Source organism: Gossypium hirsutum, chromosome A09, assembly GCF_007990345.1.
Source record: "Gossypium hirsutum isolate 1008001.06 chromosome A09, Gossypium_hirsutum_v2.1, whole genome shotgun sequence".
Classification (NCBI taxonomy): domain Eukaryota; kingdom Viridiplantae; phylum Streptophyta; class Magnoliopsida; order Malvales; family Malvaceae; genus Gossypium; species Gossypium hirsutum.
The window spans coordinates 45,975,760-45,995,433 of NC_053432.1; the positions used below are offsets into that span (position 1 = coordinate 45,975,760).

General features: G+C 31.1%; 1 pseudogene; it reads left to right on the forward strand.

Annotated features, from left to right (window-relative positions):
• The first annotated feature begins 14,096 nt into the window (after positions 1 to 14,096).
• On the forward strand, positions 14,097 to 15,093 carry LOC107890221 (PR5-like receptor kinase; annotated as a pseudogene).
• Positions 15,094 to 19,674: the final 4,581 nt, after the last annotated feature.

The window sequence follows — 19,674 nt, forward strand, 5'->3', positions numbered from 1 at the left end:
CAGAATAGTAACAGTAGTCGACACATATAGTGTCTCATTGACACACAGTTGGAATATCCCAGAACACTTCCAATACTATGGCATGCCAATTATATTCGACTAGCCTGATACTGTTAATAGGGTATTCAAATCATTTCATTTTAATACAGAAACAGTAACAATTTTTAGTATATCATTCATTATACATTCTAACAATTAAGAATAGCAATTACATTGTACTAAATTATTAAGCATAGTTTATAGAAATATAAACTGAAATTCTCAAGTTTACTCGATATCCTCATTCACTTTCTCCTTTCCCTTTTTCGATTACGTTTCCGGTGCTATGTTGGCTACATAAAATTTAAGATTTAAAATTATTAATGTATGTTATTTAATAACACAATCTTTTATTTCCATATAACTTTTACATAAATTCCAATTTAGTCCTTCCACCATAACCATTCTTTTTCTTCAAAATAAATCCTATATTTTCATTCAATTATCACTCTAGACTATTCAACCCTTAAATTTTACAGCATAAAACATTAATTCTACAATTTAGACAATTTAGTCCCTACTATAACAAAACTTATATCTCTTTACAATTTAATCATTCTCCCACTTCTAACTTGAATTTCTATCACTTAATATCATAATTCATCAATTTATACAACTTAATAAACATCTAAAAATTCATTAGCTTTCTAATTTTTAACATAATTCAAGTAGAGTTTTGTTTTAGGATTCCAAAAACATCAAAATTACAAGAAAAGGGATCAAATTGACTTACCAATTAAGCTTGAAATCTTAAAACCCCAATTTTCCATTTTCTTTTTTCCCTTTTTCTTTCTTTCTTTCCCTGCTCATTCATTTTCAATTTTTTGTTTCTTTCTTTTTTTTATTTCTTTTATTCACTGTAACTATTATAATATTATATTATATTTAATAATTATAATTATTATTTCTTAAATAATAAGTAAGTTCATATATATACATACATTTGTACCAATTAAAATAATACAAATGTATTTATACTTACCACACACTTGTCACATAAGATTTATTTGCTAATTTAGTCCCTTGAATTTTCTATAATTTATAATTAACCTTTTACACTTTATTCAATTTAGTCCTTACATTAAATTAACCTTAATTAATCTAAATTTACTTAATTAAAATCTAATTAACCTCTCACTTAACTTCGTAAATATTTCTAATAAATATTTACAAATCTAATTTTTAGAATCGAAGACCCGAAAACTCACTTTTAAATGACCTTAAAATTCGGGTCGTTACATGTGAACTAATCTTAGTAAGTGTTGTTGTAAAAATGTTCTTTTGTGAAGCCTCTAGTAGGGCAACTACATTGCTAACCAGACTGGCAAGTCACGATATGAAAGTGTATGTAAGACCATGAGGTTAAGACCCATGGAAACTTATGATAAGAAACCTCTTATAGTGTAGCCTCTAGTAAAAGGAATACGGAAATGACAGATCGTGATATATGAAAGTGTGTAAGTCCATGTGGCTGAGACCTATGGCACGATATGATATGATATAAACGTTCATGGTGTAGCCTTTGATATATGTGAATTGAAATGGCAGATCATGAAACATGAATATGCATGTAAGGCCATGAGGTTGTGACCCATGGTAAGATATGAAAAAATTTTATGAGTACTCATTCGATGGTGTGAATATTGAATTGGCAGAGCACGATACATGAATATATATCTAAGTCCATGACAAAGAAACCCATGACACCTCATGTGAAGTCCATTAGGACACTAAACACGTGATCCTGTATAAAGCCTTATGGTGTATTCTATATGATGTCCTATGGCGTATTCTGATTGATTCTCTCGTGAGTTCAGTTAAGACAATAAACCATACAGTGTTTGACCATCGTGTGGTAAGTAGGTATGAGCTGTGTTTATGAAACAATAAGGTTAGGATATAATGGAAGTAATGGATTGAAGTAAGGTTGGAATTGTAATTGAATGAGACTGAAGAAGATATTTTTCAATAAAGGTGTGAATCTATATATATGAAAAAGATATCCGCCAATTCAGGTCATACTCTGACTTACTCTGATATATCGAAGAGTGTGATTGATTCTGACTTTGAGTGCAAAGGTATGCCATTGAAAGGTTTATATAAAGCTTTTTTCGTATGATTTGATATTGAGGTTGAACTCGATATGGATTAGTTTCGTAAACTGATGGTATTTGAGAGTGGATGGGAATTCTCAAGTTGCATACGTATCCACCAAAGGCTAATAATTGTGAACAATCCTTCTAGGTTAAGAATGTGTATGGAATGAAAGCTTGTACGTATTAGTCTTCAATGTCACTTGTATGGAAACATGATCAAGAAGAGTTCAAAGAGTGCCCAGGAAAGTTTGAAATCAGTAGTTCGAAAGAGAGAAATGGGTACGACTATGGGTGTGCTAGTTAGTGTATGCGAATAAGTCTGAGACCAATATGGTACTTGCCTAAAAGCAGAAGCTTGGAATAAAGAATGAATAGATGGCAATGATAGTTCATCAGCTTCTATATATAAGCATCCTTTAGGTAATTTGAATTTTCCCTCACTTTGTTCCCATAAACTTATCTGTGTGTATTTATGTTTTAGGTTTGAGTGCTATAAGAATGCACTAGTAGGAAGGATGCCAGGATTGCACCAAAGAAGTGGTGAAATGAGCTATTATGCATACTGTGGAAATGTGTTATAGTTAGAACCAAGCCATATGAGTTTGTCTCTTAATAACATTAATAATGTTAAGAGTTGTACTAAGTCTGATGTAATAATTTTGTAATGATAATATATTTAGTTGTTCTGAAACAATAAGACTAACAATTTTAGAATAATAACAAAAGATGTTTAACATAATATGTGTTTGTCAATTGTTTAGATATTTTGTTAAAGAATTGCATATAGTAATACTCGAGATTCAGACCCGGTGAATTAGGTCAAGTTAAGGGCATTACATTTTTGTAACTTGGGTAGCAATGATGCACCACTATGTGTCACTCACCATTTATAAAATTAAAATTGTGTTAATATTATTGCCATTGCTATAGAATCTAAGGTCACACCTTATGATTGAATAGATTAGAATGTGAAGAAAATTGATATTATTATTGAATGTAGTTTTGAAACTTATAGCATATTTTAAATTAATTATATTGAAATGGTTGTATAATTAATTTAATATACTTATATATGATATTCGCCAAGTTAAATTAAGATACATTTTATGCATGCTCAACAGATAGATTGAATAATCTAATTGAAATCATGTGAAATCTATTTCACTAATTTCAATTGGAGTAAAATAGAGTATTTTAATAATTTAATCAATAAGATATTTAGATAAATATGTTAGACAAATTTGATGAGGCAAGTTTTGGAAGTGGCTAATGGAAGTGCCCGCTTCGATCAACATTATGCCAGACACATAACATGCATTATTTGTTAGCATGTTTGACCAAAATATTTTGCCAATTTGTTTGCATATTTTTGAGGATTTTGTGCATCAAACCTCGTATTTATTATTGGAGAAGAGATTGAATCAAACAATATTACTTTTCAATGATTCTTATACTATCTATATTGAGATATGCAGTCCAAGAAGATATGGGTTAACTTTATGATTTTTTCTATCCTTATGTCAAGGATGATTGATTTGATGAGATTTGAGTAGATCAAGAGAGATTAAATCTTACTTTGTGAAGATGGATTTGTGATCTAATATGGAAGGCATGATCAACTGATGTGATCTTGCTTTTGTGAAGTGATTCGAGTCGCTTAGACGCTCGATCATAAAATGGAGAAGTTTCATTCAATTCGGAGTTTAGTTGAACTTGGCTAAATGTAAGCTTAACAAAAGGGTTTCAAAGAGTATTAAGATAGAACAAGTATAGTTTCGGCTAGATAAGAAGTAAAATGAGTTTTAAAGTGGATAGTTGGATGAAATTGGCTTAAGGGCAAGGAAGAACCAATACTATAGGGAGTATTGACCCGAACCTTATACGACACTTAAGGTAATGGAAGATAGTAGAAAGGACCTTGACCCACTATTTATTAGGAGATAGGAACAAAGGTATTAAAGATAAATGCCACACTAGGTTTAAAAGTGATAAGTTCAAAGAAACAAGGATGATGCCACTAGCAAGGTAGATAAGTCAACTTGAGTCTTAAATGAAATAAGAGAGTTGAATAACTCACAAATGTTATAAACATTCATAAAAGTATCAAAAGTCCCCATTACAACTAATGAGCTTTATAGTTATAGCTCAATACATAAGCTAGCTGAATGGTTACTAAGATAACCGAATAGGCAGCTTTGTATTCAGCTTAATTAAGCTGGAAACTTCCTTGAACCTTCGAAAACATCCCTTAATGCATCCTAGGCTAGCTTGATTAATTGAAGTGAAAGATGAGATGAATGGAGCTGAATATGTTCAGCCAAGAGATGTGAATAGCCTTTAAGGGGCTGCTTTGAATAGCTGAATAGTTTTGGACTTTAAATGGCATCTTGGACACTCTAATAGCATCCCAAATGATTCAGCCGAATTTTAGATGCTTGGGACATGCATCACTTCTAATTAAAGCTTTAAGTGCGTCTTGAACACATAAATGGGCAGTTTGTATTGAGCTGATTCATTCCCTAATTTCGTTGCATGTATGTGCTGGTACATTGGCTGAATTAATTGAGCTACTTGTTTATGAACTTGAGGCATGTGCCTTGTGAATTCAATGTGTGCCATTAAAACCATACAAGCCCTTTTGGAGTGCATGGATGGATAGATTCGTCCCTCTTAATTAATTTCATGCATGAATAGAATGAACAGACACATTCTTCATCTTTATGAAACACACATGACATGAATTTGAGCATCCATGTGATTGGTCACAATGCACCTTCACTGAAGCTGATTCTTGAAGGGTTCTAGTAGCTTTTTTGTTCATGCATTTGATTAATTGAAGGGTCACTCTTGGGACACCAATCGGTCACACATGTGAACATGAATGAAGACTTATTTAAAATTCATATGTGCATGTATCTCCTTAAATTCGGTCCATTGTATCTTCAATTTACATGCATATTCAGCCTCCAAGGTGAATAGCCTACAAGTCAAATTAATACTCGATTAAATGCAGCATTAAGACACAATTTGGACAACATTTAGTTTGTCTAAACTTTAGACACAATTAAGATATCTTAATCTAAGACACATTAAAAAGCTGTACTTATTATAACATATTAATTAAACTTAAGACACATTAAAATGTTGTAATAATTAACATGCATTAATAGACTTAAGACATATTTAAGACTTAACTATAATTAACCAAAAATAACTAAATCATAATTAATGTTTTATTCCAGCAACTAAAATGCATAAAATTAAAATGAGATAGAATCGAGCTCAATGAGCTAGGAGAGAGCTAGATAAGCTAGGGAAAACTAAAATTGAGCTCGTTGAGCTAAAATTAAGCTTCATTTTGCACTCGGGCCCCTTGTGTTTAGGCCAATCCAAGTGTCATCAAGTTGTATCGAAACATGATGCAGCCTGAGCCGTATCATACCCTCCCTCTTGAAGATGATTTGTCCTCAAATCGGGCCATTTGCTCACAAAGAATCTTTCAAAGTCACAAACTCCTTTGCTCATGAACTTGATAAAATTGTTTCCAAAAACTTGAGAACCACAAAAGGTTCGACAAGAAAGTGGGTTACTTGCATGCCCTCCCTCTTTAGGAAGGAACCATTTCAGAGTATCACCTACACAAGAATGAAATAAATTAGTGACACTAGGAATTATAAACACAAAATAACTTTTCAAAATCTTATTCAAAGTTGGGATGCATAAACCAATGTCAAGATCAAAAATAGAAGTTGGTCTTACGTTACCATAACGAATCAAGAAATTCATCAATGGCAACAAACCAGAACCACAAAGTATTTGAAATTTATAATCTTGCAAAAAAAAATTCTATGGTTCAAATCCCTTGAACAATAATAAAGAGCAATGATCATCGAGATCAAAAATGAGGTTTTCTCTTACCATTTCAATCTGACTCGAAAATTTTAAGGTCGGCAGCATAGAAAGATCATGAAGTGATTAAAAGTCATAATCATACCAAACATGAAGCGATCGTAAGTTACAATTATATTAATCATGCTCAGTTCCTTTAAACTATAATGTAAAACAATTTCCAAAATCAAAAATCTGATTTTGACTTTTCAAGCCAACAAAATTCACATGGTTTGTGTTCAAACATAATGATAAAATTTGGAGTAGTTGAAAGGGTTCAACACATTTATTCACAATAAAATTACAATGCTCACATTTTCTTAACAGCAACTTAGGAACATAGGCTCTGGGTTTAAACACATTGTTTTGGTCATTCGTTCCAAAATGCGGCAAGAATTTTGTTTTCATCAATAAATCACACATGCCAAATGAAAAGTACTTAAGCATAAAAATATGCAAACAATCAAGCCTTTCAAATCTCTTTCGAACTGGCATGTAAATGCATGAGTATTTTGCACAAGGATTTAGAGATTTCACATTATCATCGCAATCAAACAGATTAGACGTCTTACACGAAAACTCTTTATCACCTATGACCAAATTTTGTATATGGCAATTTAATTTAACTTTATCAACAAAATTACCAACACGAAACTCTTCATAAGAAAAATTCTTCATGGCACTAGTTGGAACGAATCATCAACATTAATCATAGAATGACAATTAATCAAATCAAAGTGAGGAGATCTTTTGAAGACTAAGTCACCAGCAATTTTCTTAACATCATTCAAATTTGATTGATGTGATTCAATGGCTAAAAACTCCTTACCCTTACTTACTTTTAAGCACTTGTGGATTAAGTTCACCTTCAACCTTACCTTTCTCGATCAATCAAAATCGTCTCTCATCGGGAAGGTAAAAAAGTTGAAACTTGTCAATTGAATCTCTCGGAACCTGAAAAGAAGAAACAATACGAGGACAACTCGCATGTAGCTTAGTAAAAACATTCATCGCTTTTTCTTGTTCACTTGCAACTTTTTCGCCTTCTTTTTCAACAACATCGCTCTTTCCACTAACACTTTCTTTTATTTCTTCATTCTCAATCTCTTTTTTATTTTTATTTTTTGCTCACATTCTTTTGCAATCTCAATCGCTTTTTTCGTTCTTTCACTCTCTTTTCCTTTTTCAAATTCTTTTTTCTTTCATCTTTCTTCTTCTTCTCTCAATTTCATTTAGGATTCGCTCATTTTCTCGCATTAACATTTCTTGCCGCTCTTTTCTTCTAATTTCTTTTTGTCTCGTTCTTTTGTTACAAGAAGAAGATAACATATAAGAATCAGAACAACAAGCTTTTCGTTGGAAGGAATGGAAAGCAACTACATATGAGATATGATCACCTTTTCAAGATTGGATCTCTGTGGATGAATACTTTGATGCACTTGAAGAGATATTTCTACCTTCCCGTTTGTCACCTTGAAAGGTTTCAAACTTGAAGCTTGCTTTACTTTGTCTTGAATTCTTCGTCATATAAGAATCACGGTATGGATCTCTTTTTGAATAATCATTGGTTGTCAATGAGCTAGGAGCGAGCTAGATAAGTTGGGGAAAACTAAGATTGAGCTCGTTAAGCTGAAATTAAGCTTCATTTTGCACTTGGGCCCCTCATGTTTAGGCCAATCCCGGTGTCGTCGAGTTGTATCGAAACATGATGCGGTCTGGGCCGTATCATCAACCTTGGTAAATGTTTTTCTAGGCAAGTGTTTTTTGAAGTAGCTGTCGAAGTGCCAACAGAAGTGGCCACTTCAGCCTTGCACTTTGACAAGCAACATAATTTGCCTTATTTAGAGTTGGGAATCTTTTCAACCAAATCACTTGGGTAATGACTTAAATGATTTTGTGGACGTTTGTTGACGCATATTTGAATATCTATTTTATGGAGCAACAAACCTTTGAAGTTTTAAGATTAAATAAGATCGAATCAAACAATCGAATCCCTTGAAATAAGGAGATTGGATCAAGATTGCATTGAAGGCTTATCTCCAAAGATCCTACTTTATCTTGGACTTTATTAGCATATTTTATCTTGCTATTTATTAGCTCCTATCTAATAGGGATTTGAGTTGTAATTGATCTTTAGTATGTTACCAAGTCTCTTGAACTTCTATATATTTGAGATACATGTATAAGTTTATTTACGAAGTTATTTATATCACTTATCAATTCATAGAGGAACGCTTTTGTGAGAGTGCAATTGGGAGAGTAAAACCATTTTTTGTTTGGTTTCACAACCTAAGTTCTTAGAGGGGAGAATTTAGAGGTAAGAGGTCTAGTATTTGGATACAAAAGTGAGATTATTCTACTGGGGTGTGATAGAACTAAGGTCACTTGTTGTTTTGTGGTTCAAAAATAGGATTCATCTTAATAAGTTAAGCTTTGCAGGCGTAGGGAAATCAAATTGTATAAACAATTCTTGGAGTTAATTAATTATTTTATTTTTTAAGTTTGTTTATTGCAGTGACACGCTGAAGTGGTCACTACTGCCAAGCACTTCTATCCAAGCAAATTATTTTTAAACAATTATTGATTGTAGGTTGCAACAAAATTAATAAGTTTTTTTTAAATATCATGTTAAAATATCTTAACTTTTATCTTCTGCGTAGGGACAACTAAAATAGGTCTTTGAGTAACAAAACAATATAATTCTATATTAGCTGAATTTCTCATTAGCTAGCACTAGAAAGAATTTTCGTAGAAAGTCTAAGAAATACAGAGTATTTCGATCGCTCAACCAGTGAGTTACGTAGAGGCGGAAGTAGTTGAGATTTGCATTATGCGTTGTAAACGTATAGTCAAAATCAGATTCATCTACTCAAATTTACCAGAAGTATAGTTCAAACATTCTTTTTCCCATTCTAGTCATTTCGCACATAGGTCCATGTTATAGGGTCATCGAATAATGTTTCGCAGCGCTAATGATGCTCCGACGACCAACAATACTCAGAGTAATCTATACTTATTTTTATGTTCTTGAGAAAAAGTATTTGTTTAATTTATGTTCAGATCACAACTATTTAGGTATAATTATACTTTTGAGTCTTATATAAAATCTTGAAAGAGTAGAAAATTTTAAAAAATAATTTTTATGTATAAAAGGCCATTAAAAAAAAACTTAAAAATCAATAAAGCTATGCAATTAACAGTTTTCATCTTTAACCATGTTAACCATCAACTGACAGGCCAATTAGACGACGACACATGGCAGCCTTAGTTTAATCTTTCATTTTTCTTATAAAAGTCATAAAAAATATAAAAATCATAAAATATTAGTAAAATATTTAAAAAAATTTTAAAAAGCTATAAAATATATTAAAGATTTAGATAAAATTATAAAAAATTCATAGAAACTTATTAATTTTATAAAAACTTATAAAAATTATAAACAATCTAATAAATTATAAAAAAATTTAAAAATTCATAAAAATTGTAAGTATTATAATAAATTATAAAAGTTATAATAAATTATATTATGAAAAATTTAAAAATATATAAAAATTATAAAAAAGTCATTTATTGATTTCTAATTTAGGAGATTAAACGCTTAAAATTAGAATAAACATGCTGTATTAAACTAACTGTTGAATAATAAGAATAATCGTTAAAATATTTCATGTTGATATATGCTAATATTTGCAATCATTGGATAATGAAATTTTGGTTTTGTAACTAATTGTACCAAAAATATTTTATAGTATGCAGTACTTGGCAAATAGTTTTTAACTTTTTAAGGTCCAAACTACTATACTGTATTGTATTTACAAAACTAGAGATAAAAAATTAATTTTTTTAAAAAAAATGATAAACTATCAATAAAAAGGAGAGAGTTCAACAGTTGTCATTTTATTTGTGGAGGGTTAATATCATTTGAATTAATATGAAAATGAACCGAACGATCTGACAACTATTCTCCTCATCTAATGATTAGTTTGGTACCATGTGTTTATTCTGATTTTTTAAAAGTAATAAGTGACTTATAATTTTATAATTTATTAGAATTTATAAATATCTTTATAAGCTTTTATGATTTCTTTTATTAGTTTTTTTAAGTTTTTTATAATATTTATAATTTTTTATTAGAAAGGTGAAAGGTTAATTCAAAGGTTATCACATGTTGCGACTTGATTGGCTCATCAGTTAATTTTTGTAGTCCACAAAATGAAAGATAAAACTGTTAATAGAGGAGCTTAACTGATTTTTTTTATTTTTATTTTTGTTAACAACAAAAGTTGAATTGCATTTTTTTCCCAACTTTTTATATCTATAAATCAAATAAAAATATATTATTAGTAGTGATATTAAGGACTGGATCCAAATTCGTATTTCATACTTGCTAAGAATTTATATGTATTACATATAAAAATTTATAATTTAAGTTTGAGATATTATTTTTATTAATTTATTTTTAAAATATTATTAATAATTTAAGTTTCAATCATTTTAGGCTGATGTGATTTCTAACTTACTTCTTCAAAATAATTATAGTTTTAAGTTAATTTGAATTGTTGATTTTCATGAATTAATTTAATTAGGTCGAATTTTAATTTATTTGTTTAAAATTTCCAAAGTATGACATTAAAAAAGATAGTGGAGAATCCAAATATAAATTTTGTTTCTACCAAAAGATACGTAATTCTGTATATAGAAGAAGTAAAAAATAATAATCCAGCCATTATAACAACAAATCTGAGTTTTCTTTCTTTATCTTTGAATGTTTAGATTTCATAAATTGTAACCCAATTCATTAATATATGCATCAAACTAAATTTATTTCTATCGTTGAAGAAGTGGACATCCAATAGATGTTAAGATTATCATTTGGAATGTAACCAGTTATCAACTTTTTACATTAAGTTTAATCATAAAATTGTTTTTATATTAGAGTTTGAATTTTTTTTAAATTAATACCTGAATTTAGTAATTATTTTTATATTGTAATTTAAATTTAACAATTATTATCACATTTAAATCTAAACTTTAAGAAATTCAAGAAAATATCATAAACTAATTTGTAAAAGAAACTTTAAAGACTAACTTAGAAAAAAAGTTCAAACTAAAAATTTTCTTAGTCTTAAAAATGATTTAACCTAAAAACACATAACTTCATTTTAAACTTCTCAAAAAAATTCCAGAATTATTCATACTGAGTGCAACAATGCGCATTTGTCAGTTTCTTGGATTTCTTTAGGATTCATCGTGGTACTGTTCATCATCATATATATACATATTATAATATGAAAGCGTATTAAATATGTAAGTGATGGAGCATTCCGATAATTTCTTGGATTCTGGAAAGTAACAAATAAAAAATAAAAAATTAAATTAAATTATTAATCATTAAATTATGGTAATTAAAAAGTTACAATTTAATCAATAAATTATTCAAAAGTTTTCATTTAAGTTATAAGACTATTAAAATCAATGTTATAGAGCTTTTTTTTTGTTTGCACTGCTTACACTAATTGAAAGCTATTTTTCCCTGTCTGTTCTATAATTCAATACTTTTTTCATAAAATAACTTTGGACGTCATACATCTACGAAACTAAATTTGAAACAATTTTTTTTTCTATCTCTGACACTGACATTCAAAACAACTTAAATATAAAGTTTGTTATTCTACTTGTCGGTGGATATTGATCTACCGTACTGATCATCAAATTGTCGCTTAGAGCTCGCTGACAGAATTTTTTTAAAAAAAATACTCAATAACTTAAATAAAAATTTTTGATTCATTCAGTGACTTTAATAAAATTTTTTGAATAATCCGATGAAATTATAATTATTTTAATTAAATTACTAAAATAAAAAATTATTAATAATTTAGTGAAAATTAATATAATTTACCAGTACAACGACTATGGTTTTATTTTATCCCGTTTTCCCAATAACAAAAGGAAACAAATATATTTTATATAATTTACCATTATGTCACAGAATGAAACTCTCTTTCCTATTATTCATTTGTTTGAATCGAAATTTTCTATCAGAAATTGAACAAGAGAATGGCACCTGAAAACTCTCCACCATCTCTCATACAACTTCCCACTTTCATCTTCTTCTTCTTCACAGTTCTTCCACGAACTCATTCCAGGGATCACTCACTACCTTACGGTGATTGCAGATCTTCATTTGAATGTGGAATACTGAAAGAAATAAGTTACCCATTTTGGGGAAACCAACAATCTCATTGCGGCCGACAAGGGTTCGAGCTTCAGTGCCAACCACATGAATACCCAGTTATAAACATGGAAAACCAGACTTTCATTGTCCTGGAAATCGAACAAAACAGCCAGTGGATGAAGCTTGCACGATCAGATATTTGGAATGGCACCTGCCCACTACTTGACACCCAACTGAATCATCCTCCTTTTAGTTTTCCGCTACTGGGATTCGCAACCTCAGTATCTTCCATAGCTGTCAGGTAGTAAGCACTATTTCAGAACAAGCATATAACTTTTCTTGCACTAACAAGAATGGTAGCATTGGTTACGATTATGTTCTGTGGGAAGCATTTACCGGTCCTGCAAAGCTATGTTATTTGAAATTTACGGTTCCAGTTCTCATCACGGCTTATGATCAGCTGGTTTATAGAAGCTTGACACTCAAAGAAGCTTTGAATGAAGGTTTTATTGCTGTTTATCACTTTGAAGAAGAGGAGTTTTGCAGAAAGTGTAGGACATCGAGGGGAACGTGTGTACGAAGCATGAATGCCACACAGGTTCTTTGCTTTTGTGATAACGGCCGTCTACAGAAGACGCCATGCTTAAAACATGGTAAATCTCTGCCTTTTTGTTTATCAGCTGTGAGATCTTAATTTCTCTTGAATTGTGTATTGTGCATTTGGTTGAGTGAAAAATTAAGAGGTAGAAGGTGAAAAAAAGAATTTGGGAGTGTTTATCAGTAGATATATTCATTGATTGAGTTATTCATGATCTGAAAAATTTATTCGAAATTTAAAAGAGTTTAAAAAAAATTTAAGTCGAAAAAAAGCTCAAGAAAAACACTACAATTCTCCTAAATTATAATGACATTATTTTTTTATCATACCAGATCCAAGCTATCTAAATAAAGGTATACATATATTGTTAATTTAATCTACAACGTTTTAAATATATTCTAAATTTAAATTGACATTTGATGACTGGACTGGATTAATACAAAATTTAATTGTTTGAAGTTCATTAAGCAATTTTAAATGTGGTGGTACTTTTAGTTTAAACCTTGCTCATTTTACTAGCTTAATTTTCTACGTTGCTTTTTCTATCAATAAAAAAATGTATAGTCAAAAAGATGTCAACTTAAAAAGAGTGAAGGTTTTGAAATTTTTAGAGTTCAGGTTAGAATCTTACTATATTTGTGATGGTAAATTCTGGTTGTATTTATTCAAATGTATTGCTTATATTTGTGATTGTATTAATAACCTTTTGAAGGAAAAAAAAATTCAATATATGCCTATTTTAATAATTACAGTCATTCATTCTATGTCAATTTTAATTGTTTTAGTTATAAAATAATTATTTTATGGTTTAAGTTCTCTTAAATAGAATTTTTTTTAAGTATTAACTTTTCTTATATATTTACTAATCAAATTTATAACAAATAAAAATTTTTATTTGTGTGTATTATATATTTCCTCCGCCTAAAAATACTAAATATTCTTGGTTTTTCCTCCTAAATATGACTAGGATTAGTTACAACATATACAAAGACTTTGAGCCTAACGTTCGTGGAACAAATCCACGAGTCTTTCGATCAAAACCGAGAATACCTAAGTTAGAGTGTAAGTCTCCACATTTATGATTTCCCAAAGTTCTAATTATGCTACTTTTTGTACAGACCACGCCTACTTAAAATTGAAGGAGTTTAGGTTTTTGGGTAAGTTTTAATTATTTTAATTTTTTACTTCTTTTTTCACGTTATATTTCTCACCTTTTATGCTCTGCCACTGTTGTTTGATTAGGATATGGGTTTGCAAGTGGAGTAGCATTTGCAGGTCTCATGATTGTTGTGTACAAAACTACTCGAATGATGAAATCGAAAACTATGAAAGATCCCAACGTCGAAACTTACATAAAGAAATATGGGTCACTAGCTCCAAAGAGATATCAATGTTCAGATATTAAGAAAATAACCAATTCATTTAGGGAGAAATTGGGTGAAGGAGGGTTTTGCAGCGTCTACAAAGGAAAGCTCGATGACGGTCGTCCTGTGGCGGTGAAGGTTCTCAAAACAGACATAAGAAAAGGAAATGGATAAGAGTTCATAAATGAAGTCATCAGTATTAGCAGAACATCACATGTTAATATTGTTTCCCTTCTTGGATATTGTTATACCACAAACAAGAAAGCCTTGATGTTTGAATTTATGCCCAATGGTTCTCTTGAAAAGTTCATTCACAACGAAAATATTACGATTGAAGGGCGCCTTGCATGGGGAAAATTGCATGAAATTGCAATAGGAATAGCTCGAGGACTCGAGTACCTCCATCGGGGTTGCAACACAAGGATTTTGCATCTCGACGTAAAACCTCATAATGTACTTTTAGATGAAAACTTTTGCCCCAAGATCTCTGATTTTGGACTTGCAAAACTATGTCCAAAAGAGAGCGTTATATCTGTGTTGGATGCTAGAGGGAAAATTGGATATATTGCCCCAGAACTATTTAGCAGGAACTTTGGGAGAGTTTCACACAAGGCCGATGTGTATAGTTTTGGAATGATGGTTTTAGAGATGGTAGGAGGAAGAAAGAATATTGATGAATTTGCAAAGGATAGTAGTGAGCTATATTATCCACATTGGGTTTATGACCATATATAGAAAGACAATAGCCTAGGATTGCGTGGGGTAATGTCGAGCCAAGATAATGAAATAGCAAAAAAGATGATAATAATAGGGTTGTGGTGCATATAGACTTACCCAGTACAAAGGCCATCAATGAATGAAGTTCTGCTTATGCTAGAAGGAAGTTTAGATACCCTCAAAATCCCACCTAAGCCTTTCATATATACCCCTTGAAGAACTCCTTTAAATGTTTATACTAGTCCAATAGCATGATTCTTTTTTTCGTTCCGTGAACAACCTAATAAGCATCTAAAAAAGAAATTTTGTCAATGATTGTAGTTGAATTTGGTTAAAATATTTGTTTAGAAGTCTTTGTGCTATTTAATCATTCTTAGCTTATGTCATGGTGTAACACCCCTCGCCTAGTGTGATCGCTAGACTCGAGCTAAAGGAAGCTACAACAGTCAACGGAACAGTTACATTCAAAACTTAATTAAATTATTTTATTAAACATGTAATTATTTTATACATACTTATAGGTAATGTTTATAAAAAAAACGAGTCTAAATTGAGCTTACAAAAGCTCTTAAGTTGACCCAAGTAATAATAAGGACTATTCTGAAAGATTTTACAAAAATAAAGACATCTATGAAAAACAAGGGACACAGTCGTGTGCCCCGGCCGTGTAACTCTTTGTGACCTTGTGCTTTAAAACTAACCATTTCCACCACACGGTTGTGTGGCTGGACCATGTAACTTTTGGGACCCGTGTGCGTCCAAAAACTTCTTTTTTACTAGGTTACCATAATGTCATTATGGAAGCCATTTCCACCATATCTCACATTATCCACCAAATCTTATGACCTCGTTGTATAATGGTGCCAATGTGGCATATCAAAACGTGCTTACCATAATGGTTGAATGTGAAAACGTGCTTACCATATATCAACATCCAAAAACATCTAACTAATATGCCACATCAAAACCTATACACATCCATATAACCGAGTCTATAATGATTTAAAAGTCTACCGAGACTGAAGCTAGATAGTATGAGTTCTAGGCAATCCGATTATCGAGTTCCACAAAATGCTAACTATAGAGACAGAAAATGAAACAGACTAAGTGATGGGAGTCAAAACCACCAAATATAATTTCCTATGCTCTAATTGAATTAAATAGTAGTATAGAGTAGAAGGGTCGATCCCATAGGGACTGGGATTTCTAATTTTCCTGTTTATATGACCAAATTCCTGAGTCTAGGCAGTTGTCATGCCTAGGACCTGTACGTGTAGAATTGAAAAATAAATAAGAGGGAGTTTAGTTGATAAAGAAAAAAAAGTATAAAATAAAATGAAATAATAACAAAATGATAGTTGTGAAAATAAAATTAAGTAATTTAAATTAAATTAGTAAATCAATGTATAAGTGCTTAGCCTTAGCCTTGGAACATTCTGAACTCGAATCGATCCTTGAAAATAAATTTCTTTTCTCTTAACGATAAGTTGGTTATAGCAATCATTGACTCCCAAACCACCAACTCTTCTTTGTGTAGTTGGTTTCGGTACGACATGCAAACCAACTGGAACAATAGAAATGTGCAAGTGTACACAATCGCAGCAAGTAAGAAAGTGATAAGTAAATGTCGAGTTATCATACCCACAGGGGTTGTGTAAGAAAATATTTATGAAATGCAACTAAAAACATTTTGGTGATGAGAAAATCTTTTGTTTTGAAAAAGTGATGTAAAACTAAAAATTAACTAAGTAATAAAAATAAAAAGTAAAAATTCCAATGCACGATTTCTAAAAACAAGTTTAATCAATATGACATAATTATGTTAGATTAGTTACATTTCTTAACTTAATATTACTAAAACAATGTTCAAGTTGTTACGGATAAATTCCTGACAACTTTGTAATTTGTTAACTATAGCACATATAGACTTACAAAATTAACTAATCTCTTGAACATATTACTATGCCAATTCTGTAACAACCCTTATGCGTATTCGACGCTAAAATAGGGTACGAGGCATTACCGGACTTAAACACAAGCAAACATTCAAAATCGGGACATGAATTTCCACTCAAATTTAAAACTTTTCATAAACATTCATCTCGTCCTTGACAAGCCTATAAGGCTCAAAACATACATCGGGGGTGGTTCGAGACTAAACTGAGAACTTTAGAAACTTTCGAGAAAACTTAGAAAATTTTTCATGCAAAAGGGGTCACACGCTTGTGTGGGCTCGAGACACGCCCGTGCTTCAGGCTGTGTTCATAATAGGGAGCATTGTGTTTATGACTTCAGCATCAAATTTAGGTCACACGGCCAAGTCACACACCCGTGTGCTAGGCCGTGTAGCACACACGGCTGAGACACACGTCCGTGTCTTTGCCCGTGTGCTTAATTCTGGACATTCTGTTTTGCCTAAATTAAGGTGTAGGGGACACACAGCCAGATAACATGCCCATGGGGCTGACCGTGTGTCACACACGGCCTAGACACACGCCCGTGTGTCTACCCGTGTGGACAATAATAAGGTTGTTTATCAAGCCATTTGTCTCCCTTAATCATTATGCACTCACATCAATTCAAAGGCACAAAACATATCATACTTAAGTAACCAAACACTCACAACTAAGTCAATAACATGTCATTCTCATGCCATCATTTTTCATGCTTAAAACATCATACTTAGCCCATTAAAAACATACTAATCTCACATTCACAAGGGGGCATTAACATATGAATAAACTTATAATCAGCATAAACCATCATTCATGGCTATATATAATAAGAAACATTAACAATTACAAGCCAACACATATTGCCGAATTAATCATGACACATATAACAAATGTCCAAGTTCCTATACATGCCATAAACTTAAAGTACTTGAATTCATTTATACCCAAAATGATAACTTGATAGTGCGATAGTATCTCCAGCGATCTCCAACCCGAGCTAGCTTAATAACCCTTTAAGACATGGGAAAGGAAGGGGGTAAGCTATATAATATAGCTTAGTAACTTCATATGAAAATAATAAGCAACATCAACCATACATATATCATACAATTAACATAATGTAAACTCAGACGAATGTTATTAAGTCTCATAAGAATATCTTATTCATTCACATCTTACCAAGTGTTTTTCATGTTCAACAATATGAACACACATTATTATAATCTATCATAATTTCATGGTTATAATTTATTCGGTCACAATACTTACTCTTTTCAACTTATAAGCATAATTTAACATATCTTGGCATTGGCCTAACAACCGTAATCTTTCCTTTCTAACATATTACAGCAATTAACAAATCATTTCACATCTCATAATAAACATGCACATTAATTATGCGTACTTGTATTTCCAAGCATATATCTTCATAGCTTTTGATTTCATAAACTTTTATCTTATTGTACTTTCATGACCATTTTAATAGGTAATTATTCCAATCTTTCCTTTTTCTCATATTCGATAAATCACAATTTATGTGATTAAAACATGCTATATCTTAACTCAATTTTGGCCCAAAATCCAATTACACAATTGCCAACCAAATTTACCACGTATTTTGTTTATCACAAGTATAGACCAATAATCACAAGGCTTTCAAAAAATATTCTCATGGAAATCATGAACTCACGATATCAAGAAATCAATGCTTTTAAACTTATGTACATGCCTGTACAAATTCGTAATACTTACATGCTCTTTCTCTTCTTTAACATACCTATTGAATTTCCCGTTGAACCACTTGGAATACTAAAGGATACTTGGGAATCTTGTACACACAGTACCAAACCAATGCCATATCCCAGATATGGTCTTACATGTAAATCTCGTATCAATGCCAATAGCCCAGCTATGGTCTTACACGAAATCTCATATCGATGCCATATCTCAGATATTGTCTTACACGAAATCTCATAATGATGCCATATCCCAGATATGGTCTTACACATAGTCTCGATAACCCTAATTTCATGACATTTATATCCTATCTATTCCTAAGGTTCAACTGGGACTTTCGCTGTATCGAACCTCTATCGGCCATTTCTGTAGTATCGTACTCAATAACATTCACATTTTATTTCAATAATATAACATTTACCAAAATAATATAAATTAAGCAATCATACATATATAATTTAATGCTTATTAAACATACGAACTTACCTCGATACTAAGGATAACAAAAAGGGATCTAACCGTCGAATACTCGTTTTTCCCCTATTCTAGTCCAAACCTCATTTTCCTTGATCTATAATATCACATTTAGCTTATTTATTAGTCACATTATTCAATGTGACCCAAAAATCATATTATAGAAAAATTATATTTTTGCCCCTAGGCTCGACAAATGAAATTTATTCAATTTATTTAACATATAAGCCTAGTCGAACCATTTTTATAACTATAACAACCCAAAATTTCCATTAAAACAACATTTTTACAACATGTTTTATAACTTTTTACAAATTAGTCCTTTTTTATAGTTTCACCGAAAATCACTTAGTAAAAGTTGTTTATCTAACATTAAATTTGCATAATCAATCATTAAACATAAAAATACACAAATTTATAACATGGGTCAAAACCTATACTGTAACACCCCGAACCCGAGACCGACACCGGAGTCGGACACGAGATGTTAACAAACTTTGAAAAAAATTTTCCAGACACTGCCCAGTCTGAGTACTAGTCACTTCAAAAATCATATCTTGAGTTTCACAACTCGAAATTCAGTTTTGTGATTTTTCCCTGAAACTAGACTCATTTCCCCACCTATTTATTT